This window comes from Leptosomus discolor, chromosome 1 (genome assembly GCF_034619465.1).
Source record: "Leptosomus discolor isolate bLepDis1 chromosome 1, bLepDis1.hap2, whole genome shotgun sequence".
In the NCBI taxonomy this organism is placed as follows: domain Eukaryota; kingdom Metazoa; phylum Chordata; class Aves; order Leptosomiformes; family Leptosomidae; genus Leptosomus; species Leptosomus discolor.
Window position 1 is genome coordinate 130445281 of NC_141391.1, and position 14680 is coordinate 130459960.

Consider the following 14680-nt stretch of genomic DNA (forward strand, 5'->3'; position numbering starts at 1 on the left):
GAATGGCCACTTGCTCTTTGCCTCATGCTTACTCTGGGCATCCTCTGAATTCCCCAAGGAGCTCCCATGGCCCAGAGACGCAACCCTTTCTGGTGTTTTTCTTTTCTCAGTTCAATGTGTGTTAAAACAAAAGACCTGTGCTGCAGCCCCACCTGTTTGTAAGTGGGTACATGCCATAAAGGTTGGTGGAGGCATTTCGTTCTCTAGTCCCAGCTCTGTTGGCCTAGATAGTGACTCACTTCACGTGTTTCAGATCAGCTTCTTTTGAGGAGAGGAGGTGTGATACAGGTCCCACAGCAAGACAGGTCTTAATTACTAAGTGCAAATTGTTATTTGGTTTTAGAAGTGCTGGGAGAAGAGAAATGAAAGCAGAGGAATTATTCAGTAACTGCCGAAAAGGACCTACAACACCCAGACACAAGGAGAGATCTCATTAATTACTTGCTTTAGTCCCTTTTGGGCTCAGAAGACAGCAGCAATAGAATTACTTTTGTTTGCAGCTGTGAGTTCTATTTTGAATGAGATATGTGTTTTCTATTTATACCTTAATGTTTTTTGACGCATTTCTTTTTGGTGTGGGAGTCGATTGCCTACAATTTACCTAGAGCCTGTACTTCTATCCACGTGTCAATCATTCTTCTTTCATAGAGTCTCAAAGACAGCAGCAGAAATAAGGACTAAGAGCAGAGCAATCCTTCCAGCATAGACTGAGCCATTCAGGACTACAGCTGTTAAATGCCATCACAAGCAGGTATGTGATATTCAGCATTTGAATTCTACCCAAAAAACTGAAGTAGCAGTAGCAGTAGCAGTAGCTGTCACTGGACTGAATTCCACAGAAATCTCTTCTCCTAGAGACCAGCTTTGTCATTCTGTTTCACTTGTCCAATATTTTCTACTGCAAATCTTGAAGAAATCTCAGAGAAAAATAATAGAAAATAGTGAGGGACTAAGTTGCTAAGAAGTAGTAAAGTAAACCAGTATCTTTTCCACAGATAAAGCATAACTACTTCAGACTGGCAAGGGACCCTAACTTGTGATATCACCTCCTAACCCCATCAAAAGCCATGACCAGAGCTGTCAGGTGGTGCCTTATGACAGCAGGACAGCATTGAAGTTTGAACTTAAGTCTGAGTTTCCTGAAATTTGAAAGATACTATGGGCCTAGGGACTTGTTTCAGAGCTGGTCTTTGTTAAATAGGTTTGTAACTCTCTTAAAAATAGCTTAGCCCTAAGAATCATCCACATTCATACCTGTTTGCCAGGGAGGGAGGGTCAAGAGGGAGCATCAGTAACTGCAGCCACTCTTGAGCTAGGACCCAGAATGCAGGTCTGCCTGCCCTGTCTTTCTTGCTCCTTCCCACCTCATCCCCAAAAATAATGGAACATGTGACAGAGTATTTGGTCACCTCTCCATTGTGCTTTGTCTCCACTACCCATGATCTTGGCAGTTTGTATTTATCCAGGGAGAGAGGAGGCGAAACAAACAATGAAAAAAAAAAACCAACAAAACAGAAGATGGAGGAGTGGATGAGAAACTAACATTTTCTAAAACGGTAAAACCTGGCAGGCTTTGGTTTTATGGCATCATGGTGGATGGCTGCACAATGAAGAGCTGGCTTCTGTTGTTAGCAATACTATCAGCAATTTCCCATCCAGCTGGGAAAGATTTTTTGTTAATACACATCATGATTTTAATAGCATGTGTGTAGGTGGTGAAGAATTGGATTTTTTTAAACTTTATAATCAAGGTGAGAGGAGGCAAGCACAGTACATGAGAGAAACATGCAGTGTCAAAATACTCTCATCTATTATCCCCCAGGTCACACTGGCAGATCCTTCCCACCTCCCACCTACTGACGGGTCTTAAAGTTGAGAATCGTACCCTGCTCTGAGCATCCGGCTTTTCTTTTTTTTTTAATTGTAAAACTGAGCTGAAGAAGTACCACTGAGTATATCTGTTAATCTCAGAGGTTAAAAGTGATAGCTCACACCTTGTATCCAAAAAATGTCTACATGCAGACCTCTATGTAAACTGGGCCTATGGAAAGGAATCTAAACAGTGTTTGCTTAGTACGAGATGAAGAGGAACATGCAAAAAAAGCAAAACCCATCAAAGACAAGGCAATTAGTAGTTTTACTGTTAATACATGTAAATGCAACAGAAAACCGGCGCTTTGTACTCTGGGGTAACTTGTGTTTAAAGCACAGCCTGCTTCATCTTCACAAGAATGTTTTTACTCTACCCTAATGACAGGGAGACGGGCTCCAGTGCTGCTTTCTGTTGCACTTTGCCCAGTGGCTGCTGAAAGAGGCTACCTCCTGTCCCAGCCATGCACTCCTGCGACTTTTCTTGCATTAGCTCTAATTTCTAGAGGTTGTGCAACTGCACGGTGAGCTGAGTGAATAAGCTGATCTGTCAGAAAACTGACAGAGCCAAAAAGCAAATAGTTTCAGCATGTTGATCTGACTTAACTTGTGACCTTGCAAGATCTGATGCAAGGGATGGAGCACAAGGCCAGGGAGAGATGGCTGGTGTAACGTCAGAATAAGTCAGGCCAGGACTGCCCTATTATCATCAACACAAAGCCCAACTGAGTGGTCATACATGGCTCAACTTAGAGACACTCAGAGCAGTAGCCTTGGGGGTTTTCTTCCTCTTTATAAAGTAAGGGAAAAACTGATTAAAAACTCAGCTGGTTGGCCTGGTGCCACTCCCATAAATAATACAAAAACGGCCCTGGGCTAAGTTTACTGGCCCACGGATGTGCTAAGGACTCCCCTGCACCCACCACTGGGAAGGACAGAGAGCCGCTCATCCCGCCGCCCGCCCGCTGTACGTCTTCAAATACAGCGCAGCATATGCTGTCTCCAAGGATGGCACGGCATCCTGCTTTCTGCGCTTCTCTGTCAGCCACATTTGATTAGGATGACATAAACTTTCCAACCCCTCCAATGTGGCTCTTATGTCTGAAATGTTTTGTGGTGGTTCCATAGCGTTGGCCCTAAAACTCTTTTTCCCTCTGCAGGCTGCCTGGGGGTAATTCTATCCACAAACACAGACTCAACAACCATCACTATACTGACAAACACAGTACTGACTGGTGTCAATCTCCTGTCCAAACTGACATCTTAGCTTTTGTCTGACATAATTTTGAGGCTAGCTAGCTGTCAACTTAAATTCAGTATGGACAAAACAGAAAGCTGATTTTGTTTTTTCCTCTTCTTTCCCTCCCCCTTTTCTGTTTTTTTTTTGCCTTCTTCTCCATTACTCCCTCTTCTTTTTCAAAAGAACTGAAAACCTATGCCCTCCCCCTAACATCAGTATCTATTCTGAATCAACTTTCTCCCAAGTCTCTCATCCCAGTTCTGTTTAAGTCTTGCTGGCTCCCATTATATATTATTCTAAAATTCAGCCTGTCATATTCATTGGCCCAACTACATCTCTCATATGCTACTGGTTTATCAGCTCCTGCTTCTAATAAGTCAGTGAGAACAGAGATTTTACTACATTATTACGATGCTAGTACCTTTCTACTTACCAGCCAGAGCAAGTTGCATGACAAAAGAAGAAAGTGAGGCCCAAATAAGATGTTTCAGAAAACACTTGTGATGCAGCCAGAAAAAAAGTGCAAGAGCATCTTGCTTCATGAATTCCGTGAGTTATGCCAGGCAGAAACTGAGACTCAGTATATTTTTATACTTTTATGTTGTCAAAGCTTATTTAAAATTAATACAAGTAATATTTTTATCTCAGAATGATAGCAAGGGGTTGTAAATATGGTGTTTTGTACTCAAAGGTGATTTTAATGTAGTATCAGAAAGGTTGTGATATAGGGCCTTACCTATCTCCCGGTATTTTATACTATCTCACGGTATTTTGACTTCAAAAGCAAATTGAGGTCAGCTTAACTCAGCTACCTTTCCTGATGTAAAAGAGCATCTGAATAAAATATGATGACCCCTCTCTTCCAGGAACAATTTTGTGAGGTAGGATTCTCCCAGAGCCCAGCGAACAGTCTTAGGGGATTTCCTGGCTAGATGAGTCTAGTGTAGAGGCTGTGTGAGCAAATGCCTTAGAGGAAGCTAGAACAGAAGAGCTGCTTAAGAAGATTAATGACTGGATTCCTTAAACGCCACTTATGGGAGAGGTGATCTCTTATGTGTGAGCCAAAGACAATTAATTAAAATGGGTCAATTAGCCTGTCAAATACAACATGTATCCAGAGGTCAAGCGTTTATGTATTCACACCAGAAATTGTAAACCAAAGGGAGGGAGAAGACCTGCTTGAATCATACAGGGAAGATGAAGAATACGAGTTGACGAAGAAGGTAGAATACTTCCTTCAGCTTCCACGAGTCCCACAGTCGTGAATAGGTAAATGCTGTCATGGGTGTACATCACAGCAACCATCTGCATCTGCAGTGTCCTTTAGTGTAACAGTCAGAACAAACTACAGAGACAGAAAAATGCGCAACCTAACACTGAAACAAAACCGTTTCTTGAGTGGAGGAGTCAAATCTCAACTATGTGAATAAAGAGGAAATCATAAGGAATTGAGTCTTTTTCTTCTAAATAAACACAGTGGCATCGGTAGCATCAGAACAGAAAAACGTCAAGGTTTTTGCCCTAAGGATGTAGCGCAGACTGAATTTTAGCACAAATCCCTGGAAAGAGAAGACAAACCCACCTTAATAGAACCAGTTTTGGTGAGCCTAAACAAAACACAGTGATCAAAACACCAAATCAGTCAGTTATGTGATATAAAGAATAGACTGGTGAGAACTAGAAACCTTCTTTGTTCTATTAGTCACTCGAAATGCATTTCCTTCCAAATATATCTAGAATCTGCACAAGCATCAATGTATGTAAATTCAGAGATGAAAGCAATAATTCATACTGGTAGGAAAGTGTAATGCTTTTCTAGTATGAATGCCAATCATCCTCCTTAGGTTGTACTGCTGAGCAATGAATAAGAAGTGTATATGCACCTGATCAAAAGCGAACACTTCAGAAGGCACACAATCCATAAAATGTCTGTGGATCCTAATGTTCAAAATGAGTGAGAACTTTGGGTTTACAACTTGCCTGTAAGCACACAGCAGATGTAAAGCAGGGCTGGGATGCTGTGTTCTTGTTAAGCAAGAATGGAAATTTTAGACACGCCTCCCCCTGATTTTTCAAGAAATGCTGGGCTCATAAGGAAAAGGTCAGAATATGTACTGTCTGGGGGCCAAGAGTAAGGAGCCTTTGATGAATCACCCGAACTCCTACAGTCCAGGCACCACTATGCAAACTTAAATACTGAATAGATTAGTATTTGTATCTATTATACCTATTCACCTTCAAATCTGACAACAGGTGAAACAAATAACTAAAATCTGTGACAAATGAGTGAAAGGTAGCGTAGCTAGGTTTGGGTACATGTGATTTAATAACTGCCAGATTCTTAGTGTTATCCTTTAGACCAGGATTTATCGTTTGATTTCTATCACAGAAGTGAGAAAATAATTCTCAAAAATACATAAAACTGAATTCTATTAGGAAGAAACTATCAAAATGCTCCATATGGTTTATCAGTTTGAACATTTTCCCAGTGCTGGAGCCAAAGATTAAATGTGATTTTCCTTGTGGATAGAGATGAGCATGCTGTGACATACATGAGTGGGCTATGCAATTATTTGCTAGTCACTTAGTAGAACAATAGAGAGTAAGATTTTTGAATTCTTTTCCTGGATTTGGGCAATAAAGCATGGCTTTATGACACAGATGGGATAAGCAAACACATCAGTCTGGTGTATCCCATCTAGAAGGCACTGGGTCTGTCTGAGAGAGACTTGAATTTGTAATGTGGGAGCATGGTCTCCACCAGGTATTTCAGAAAATTCCTCCTGCAGTTCTTGAGAAACTTATTTCGTTCAATGATCATCACACAAAGCTTGAGACATAGGACAGCTGAGTTTAATTCTCCACTGTCAAAGGCATCAAACTGGCCAAAGTTAGGATAGACTTTCACTGATAGTCTGGCCAATATTAAGCTCTCCCTCACACACAGACTTGCTAAGCCACTAACTGTAATCCCCCAGCCCAACCAAGCGGCCATAGCTCCTGCCCCAGCTTGTGAATCTGATTCACATCAGGTTCAGAAGTGGAGCTTGGTGGCCACCTTGTCCCTTTCCTGCCAAGAGCATGGGAATTTCTCTGTGCTTCAGTTCTGCAGGACAGCTGCATCTCCCAGGACCTGTGCCACAGCCCCCTGCTTCTGCTTTCTGGGCTCTGCTTCTCCCTTCTGTCACTCAGGTTGAGATACCCTCATGCTCATCCCTAAATGTCAGTTCAAACAGATCCTTCCTCATGTTCAGATTCAGTCCTGCAGCTGAACCAATGGACCACATTTCCCTCACTCAACTGTGTGGCCTAGAGACACGTGGTATACAAGACAGACTGGTCAGACATCAGGGGAACAGAACACGATCACCATAAGCAGGTGAGGCAAGGAGAACAGATATCCTTTCCTATAGCAGAAATGAAAAGCCTTGCTCAGTAAGAAGAAATGGAAACAGCCACCAGTGTGATAAGACAAAGAATCAGGGCATCCTGGCTCTTTTGTTTTTCCTTGGAAGAGAATATTCTCTGGTCATCTTTTCCTTGAGATGCCTTATTGTGGAGTACAATGGAACAGGGAGCCTGGCACAACTGAGCTGTAAACTGCCCCTCAAAATACAGTAAACCTTAGTTCTCTGTTTTTTTAAATTAAAGAGGTGAAGCTGGAGTTGAACAGACCTGAGTCACTGGCAAATCCTTTACAAAGGACAGGAGTGGAGGTCAGTGACAGATATTTTGGACTAGTTTGAGTTAACAGGAAGATGGAGTGAGTATGCCAGGTTTAGAAGATGATTCTAGTAGAAACAAAATGCAAGTAACATTTTGAAAAAATAATTCTGATCTTTTCAAAGCAAACTTTTCCTATTTTAATCTACATTTAGACATTTATTACAATAGAATTAAAAATATTTTAATGCTGTTTTGAGCTTCTGAAATGGAAAACAAATTATTCCTGTCACACTAAATAAAATATACTGATTATACGCCAAAGAGTTAAGCTCAAATTTGGCCTGAGGTGGACAGTGGGCTTTCTCATTTCCTTCAGCACTCGAAGAAATAGCCATTTATAGGATTACACACAGCACACAAATTGCAGAGGTACAAGCTTTATGTTCAGCATTGTGTTGCAGATCAGCACTGCACTAACTTCTTAGCTGGAAAAGCTCTCTGCAAATATCCAACACCTGAAGGATGCGCATGGGACAGCAAGGATTCAAAGCCCCTGAGACAACCCAATCCAATCCAGTACAGGCACTATGTACCAAATTCCTATTTGATATATTACATTGCCATAAAGAAAATCCGTGACTAAGAGACAGAACAAGGGCTGAGGAATAATACACCTGTCATTCCTGGCATGAAGAAACTTTTTTTTAACTTCTAGAACTGACTGGATTTTCACCACTAACATTTCTGCCAGATTTCTTTTCAATGAAGCATCAAGACTAGGATGGAACATTTCATAGAATACTTGCAGAAGAAACAGAAATGTCCAATCTGCCTACAATTTATTCTTAATTTAAGATTAAAGAGGGAAAAAAGGCACGGAGGGAGGTGAAAAGGAAGGCATAGAGCCATTGCAGTGATCAAATTCACCCACGGACTGGCTCAGCCTGACGTAATCCTTAGACAGCTGATTAGGTGCTTTGCAGTCCTTCTGCGATGAAGGACCAAGGCATGGCTGTGGTCAGGATGTGGCCCTGGTTTGGGGGACGGTTTGGGGAGCTGATGCTATAAAGTATTAGCTAGCTTTTCTTCATAGACTTCATAAAAGGGTTGAAAGTCAGACTGCAGGCAGCGTTTCTTCCCTGGAGTCTTCTGATGAGGCTGTTTATTATGAAGTATTGCTTAGTCTAGAAGAGACAAGCGTATTGGTCTTGTAGGTCAATAGTAATGTATTTACAGAACATCTCAATTGTTAAAAATGAAAGATGCAGACATAAACCGGAATGCTCTTAATGACAGAAGGATTGAAACACTGGAATGTGGGCTCCATTTTCCTTTTTTCCTCTTCTCCTTTTCTCTCTCTGCCTTCATCTTTCCACCTCTTCTTTTATGCAAATATCTACACTAAATTTAAGGCCATCTGTATGAAATGCTAGTCACCTGCTTTCGGACCAAGGTTATAGCAGGTCTAGACATTTCTATGAAGATTTCTTTTGCACAGAGACCAAGGATTTGACATCTGATGTTCTGTGAACTGACACATTATATTTTCGGTTCCTATGATTCATCAAACTAGTTTGAGCAAATGGACCTTTTTACCCTGTAATTTAAACTGAAGGATATTGAAGGGCAGCTGAAATTTTCCCGACCTAAAAAGAAGTCTCTTTTCTGTGAGTACTGGAAGAAACCCCCCAAAAATGCAAACTGTGCTGATGGCTTTTCTATAGAACAAGTGTAGACTCTTTTTTTTTTTTTTTCTTTCTAACTCCTTATGCTCTTATTTTATAGTCTCCTGTAAGTGGAAGATAAATTCAAAGATTATGTTTCAAACTCGCAAGTCTGTGTGGGTTTGAAAGCAACCAAGACAAGTAGCCCAGTCCTAATTGAGACCTTTGTTAGTGCAGATTCTAGTAAAATGAACTAACAATTTGGAATACATCAGCTGTCACTTCAAATGCCAGTAATAATTTGCAAAACACTCAGAGCAATAATGGGAAAAGGCATAAAATGTCAAATTTGTAGCAAAGCTGACAACAAAAAGAATATTCGCTGTGAATTACAGTCTTCCTCATTTGCTGAAGTTCTTACTGATTCTGCTTTAATAAAGGATCTTCTCTCAAGAGATTTAAGTACAGTAGATTATCTAACATGCTCAACAAATGCTTTAAGTTCCTTATCTGAAAGTTTATCCTTGATGACTTGGAAATCTGTTTTTTCTTGCTAACCTGTTTGGGAGGGTGATTGGCCAATTTGGTGATCTGGCTATGCATTACCTGGATAGGTACACATTTGGTCGAGGACCACTAGCCTTTCCTTCTATTGAAAGCCTAGTGGCTATCCCATTTTCATAGCTAACTTTTTTTCGGAAAGCTGTTCTGAGAACTAAAAACAACACACTTCGAAAAGGCTTCAGTTTCTACTGTTTTGCAGCGACTAGAGAAGATGAAAATTTTTAGAATGGAAAAAGCATCAAGGAAAACATTTTACAAAAAATTCAGAAAAGGTATATATTGATCAAAAGTCAGACGTATGTTTGATGGAAATTAAAAATAAGAATATAACAACTCTGCTTTCTGACAATCTGTGCCAGTTACTAAAAATATTTTAATGAACCATTACACCTTTAGATACATCAGATGTGCACAGGCTGGATTGCAAACCTGGGTCATTAGAAGCTAAAATAGCCTGGCTCACAGCAGGACCTGGGAAAGTCAGTTTTGTCTAATCCTTACTGAAGGGGTAAGAGAGGAAAGAGGTAGCTAAGCTATGTGACAGACAGCAATCTATAAAATGAAGTGGTCAGAAAAGGGCTTAAGAGGAAGAACTAGAAAACTGTGCATGGAATACAATGCAAGCTGGCTGCAGAGAGAAGACTGAAAAGTCAGCCTAAGAATTACAATAAAGGCTGACAAGAAATCTGTGGCGACATGGTATATGGCATATATTAACTACCCCACTATTTACCCAGCCTCTTAGACCAGTTAGGAAGGCCCCACATGGTCATGACTAGAACTCAAGTTATCTCGATTAGACATCCCAGAGTTTTGCTATAGTAAAGATACAGCAAGTAACTGCTGTGCAGATAATAATCACTGAGGCTTTAACTCTTCTGTGGCTTCTGTTACAGCCTGTACCCCAGAAACTTCTAGAAAAAGACCCCTGCTTTCAGAGCAACCAAATCTAGGTTGAGTCCCACCTTAGCCTTGGGAGAACCCTCTGCAAGAAATACATTGCTCTACTGCAACAGGACAGTCTGTAAAAACTAGTCAAAATTTTATGCCCCTCAACTGCTGTTTAGGTGGCTTGTGATAGTTCTTCACTGAGACATGCAGCCCTTCCTATGTAGGCCATATATTTAGAATATAACTCAATAGGCCACCATCATGATGAAGTTATAGTGTATGCCTGAGTTGAACTAAGTTTAATGAAAGGGAGACTACTCTCCTCTTTCTGTCCAGGCCTACAGCTCTGCCTTTCTTTTCATGGGGTCTGGTGCTTGTCTGGCCCTGTGCAGACTGAATCCAGCTCATTAACTCAAAAGAAAATGACTTTCTGAGCAAATTAATTTATTGTTGAAGGGACAAAAAACCCCAAGGCTCAAGTGGATGCACGACCTTCTCTTTCAACAGCAATGAGAACGGATCACCTCAAGCTGTAACAAAAAACTCTATCCAAGGGCTAATTTACACCTGTACTTGGCCCACTGTGCAAAATGGAGTTCTTATTACAAAATTACATTCTCAGTTTTGTACAGACACATCCCACCTTGTCAAGGCTTCTTCGTTAAGAAATCTGGTCTCTGAGCATGCATAAAAGATCTAATTTTTATGGCAAATATGTCTATCCTGTTATTTGTGAAGAAAAAACATAATAATGTATTAGTATTACATGAGGATGATGAATTATATTTCTACCCATTGACACCTATGGAGGATGAAAGTGGCACTGCTGCTTTTCAATCAGCAGCCTCTGTGGCACTGAGTATCCAAAGATCCTAAAATAGTAGCGACTTCCAACCTTCTAATGTTAAATTTTAACAGCTCTTTGTATAGCCACAAATTTGAAGGGCCAAAGGAAACCCCATGTTATTCCAAGAATCAAGCAGAATGACCAAGGCAATAATACATCTCGCATCCTAAGTAATCCTAAACAAAACAGTGGTGTTACGTGAATTAAAGCAGTCATGCTATATGTGATTCAATCAATAAGGAGTTAAAGGGTAGAATATAATGAAAGCCAGTCCACATGGCTTTATGGAAACAAGTCTTGACAAGCACGCCTGACTTCACTTTTTGATGAGATTACAGGTTTGTTTGATCAAGGTAACCACATGGATGTGATAGACTAGGACCTTCCTAATGAATTTGATTTAGTACTGCTTGACATTTTGATTAAAACATTAGCATTATATAGCCCTAATAAAACACATTAAATAGATTAAGATCTGGCTAATTGATAGAGTTCAGCAAGCTGTTCTAACCAGATACTCAGCACTGACTGGGGATATTTTTAGTGGGGCTCTGCAGGCAGGAACACTACACTTGCTGCCATTTGATGTTCTGGAATTACATGGAAACATGGATAATATTGGCAAGTGTCCCAAAGTCTAATGAGGAATGGGCAGCTATGAAAAGTCACAGTTTTGCCTGCATTGGCATAAATGTGTTTCTGGTATTTGTTTACGTCCTTTCTCTTCAGTTCTGCACAAGCACAGAGGTTCTCTTGCAGGGTATAGTTGCAAGGCTGTGGTCTAGTCAGCTGCTGATGGGCATACAATGATTTCTCTCACAGGTCATCTCAATTTTAACTACTATTTCATATATTATCAAAAGGAGTAGTATGAATCATTTAAAAAGTGTAAACTGTGAAACTGCCACTTATTGCATACTTCTGCATGTCTTTATTTAAACTACCAAAAATATAAGCCTGAAATTAAAATACCTTTGCAGCTTCACAAAGTCATGAAATAATAGTCCACTGGCTGAAGCAGAACTTGTTACCAAAAATTAAACCAAGAAAGCCAGATGAGGTAAGCAAAAATACCTGAAAGAGAACTCACCAGGTCATTAATGTTCAGTCATATACAAAGCACGTACAATCTCCACTACTATCCCTTACTGGTCAGCTGATCTAAGCACATCTTTCCTGATTCTCCATTTTCTCGGTCAGCTCTTGAATCAGATCGACATTAGATAATGCTGAACTAGTATTAGTGTCCTTTGCTAGGTTTGATTCTGACCAATCTTTCTATATTACATGTAGTCACAAGCTGCCCTACGCAAAAATCAAAATGAAAGTTCAAACTAATTTTGATGGTATAGACTGTTAAAGATGCTCTCTTTCTCAGCAAAATCTTGCTAGCAAACTGTTATCGTTTTAACATTTGGTTTCTGTTTGACCTTGCAGAACAAGATGACTGATGAATGTAAAAGATACTATCCAGAAGAAAACACTGAAGAATATACTCTCTCCCCTTACTATCTAAAATACAGATTCAGATATATATATCCCACAATGCACTGGGATATCTTATTTAATTTGTTATATATCAATGTAACATCTAAAATCTTTCCATTATTTAATCATTTTACAAACCTATTATTAAAACTCTTGGTGTCAAAACTGTCAAGCCTCAGAATTGTCCTCCTAAGCATCAATACCATCTAAACACAGTGCAAAGCAGCAACTGAATGCCTCGCCTGACTACTGTTTTTTTCTCCGCTAAACAAAAAGCAAATGTCTATTTCTGTGTCAAAAGCAAATTGTTCCTTTTTCTTTTTTTTACTACTTTTTTTTTTTTTTTTTTTTTTTTACAACAAAACCCCTCATCAGATAGATCATTCAGTGGGAAACTTTTCTGTGAATGTCATCACTGTTACTGAGTTTTCCTATGTCCTGCACTGTCCTGTCTCCCTCTGCACCACCCCACAACTCTCATTTCCATCGCTCTGTCTCTGCTTCTTGTGCCCAGCTTGGAGTAAAATTTTCAAAAGGGACCTGCATGCCTTACATACACAAGTAGTGAACCAAAGTATTTTTCTCTGTTGGTGTTTTTAAACAGGATGCCTGCTCCATGTTTTGTTGGGCAGTATCTGTTTGGGGCTTTTTTTTCCAACAAGTCTGTTTTCCTAAGAGCACATTGGCAGTGTGAGGAACCTTGCCCTTTTGGATACCCTGAGGTAGTATCTAATCATCATTACCCAGCTTTTCTTACTGATTCTCTGAAAGACAAATTATGTTGATATTCCAAAAATGTATGCATCTTATTCCACTTCCAAAAGCTTTTTATCATTCTTCTAATTTCGGTCTTTCCTTTTCTTCACTTAAAACTAACCATCTTATCTCCATCCTCCCTAGAACTGTCGGACCATTATGTTATCAGATTTTCTTCCTCTAGCACCCACTGACTCTCAGTCTATTCTCTTTTTTGCAGGTCTGTCTGTGACATCTTCTTCATCCTAATTATTTCATTTTTAACTTGATCTTTCCCTTCCTGATTTACAATCCATGTTACCTTCCTTTTGGGTTTTGTTAGCTTTTTTTTTTTTTTTTTCACTTGCATTGCCTGTGGTGAACATAAAATCAGCAGGACATGACACTCTTCAAATAGCTTCAATTGGCACTTGCTACCTTATTCTCTAAAACCCTGCACTTATATCTTTACAGATTTGCTTATTCTGTCCTATCCTCTTTTTCATTTCTGTCTCCTAGGCATAGTTCTCATCTATTTTATTTCCCATACAAAATTCTGTTCCTTTTTTTTTTGGCTATGGAAAGCTATCAACCTTTCCAGTTTCATCAGCAATGTATCCATTATTTTTCATGAGGACGTAAATGAAGCTACAGTTATTCTTTGAACTTCACTGGAATCTCTTTATAGTTCAGATGGGGAGTACCTGTGAACACACAGGGATGAGCTGAAGCGAAAAAAAAAACGCATGGAGCTCAGTGCAAGAAGCCGAAATAAACACTATTACCTTGCTTCACAGAACTGTAAGATTTACAAAAACCAGATTAGGTATTACAGTGGGTATCAGAACTATACCAAGGGCCGCTGAAGAATCTGCAAAATGAGATGACCAATGTGCATCACTTCTATGGTTTTATTAAACAAGAGGTGAGACAGATATATAGATAGATAGATAGATTGATAGATAGATACCGTACAGAACAAGTTTGTTCCTTACACCATTTCAGTCAGTTCCAAGCTTCCAACCATGCTGACAGCACCGTGCCACGCGTCACTTTTAATAGCTACCCCGTTTGTTTCTGACCCGAATAACCTCTTCATAGAGTCTTGTGCACAGAATAACGCTTCTTGTGCTGCTTTGCGCTTCCGAGGCCGGAGAGCCCCCACGCAACTTCCACGACTTTGGAGCAAGACTGGGACAATCACCGAACCACCCGCGCCTGGAGGGACGATGGCGCGCCATTTTGTTCCCCTCGGGAAGGAAACGGGGAGGTGCCGGGCGGTACCAGTAGATGGGCTGGACACCGACCCGCACAGCCCGCCCGGGGCCCTGGCAGGAAATGGAGGCTCCCCCTTGCTCAGGGCCTCGCTGTCACTGCCAGCACCGTCACCTCCCGTGACATTTGGGGTTGGTTTGGCCCTCCGCACGCCGCCGAGGCTGAGATGCCAACGACGGCTCTCTCCGCTGACACGACCGACAGCGGGACTCTGTCCCCTTGCCAGCCCAGCTCCCCACGGCCCTCAGGCCTCCGCGGCGGGGCGCTCGCCGCCCTCGGAGCGCCCGCAGCGCCGCGCACAGCCCCGCGCCGGGGGCCGCGGCCGCCGCCGCCGCAGTGGGGCGGGGCCGTCTCCCCGCCGGCCCCGCCTCCGCGCCTGTCCGCAGGTGCCCCGCCAGGAGCCTGGCCCCGCCCCCGGACCCCTCACACCCCGGTCGGGCT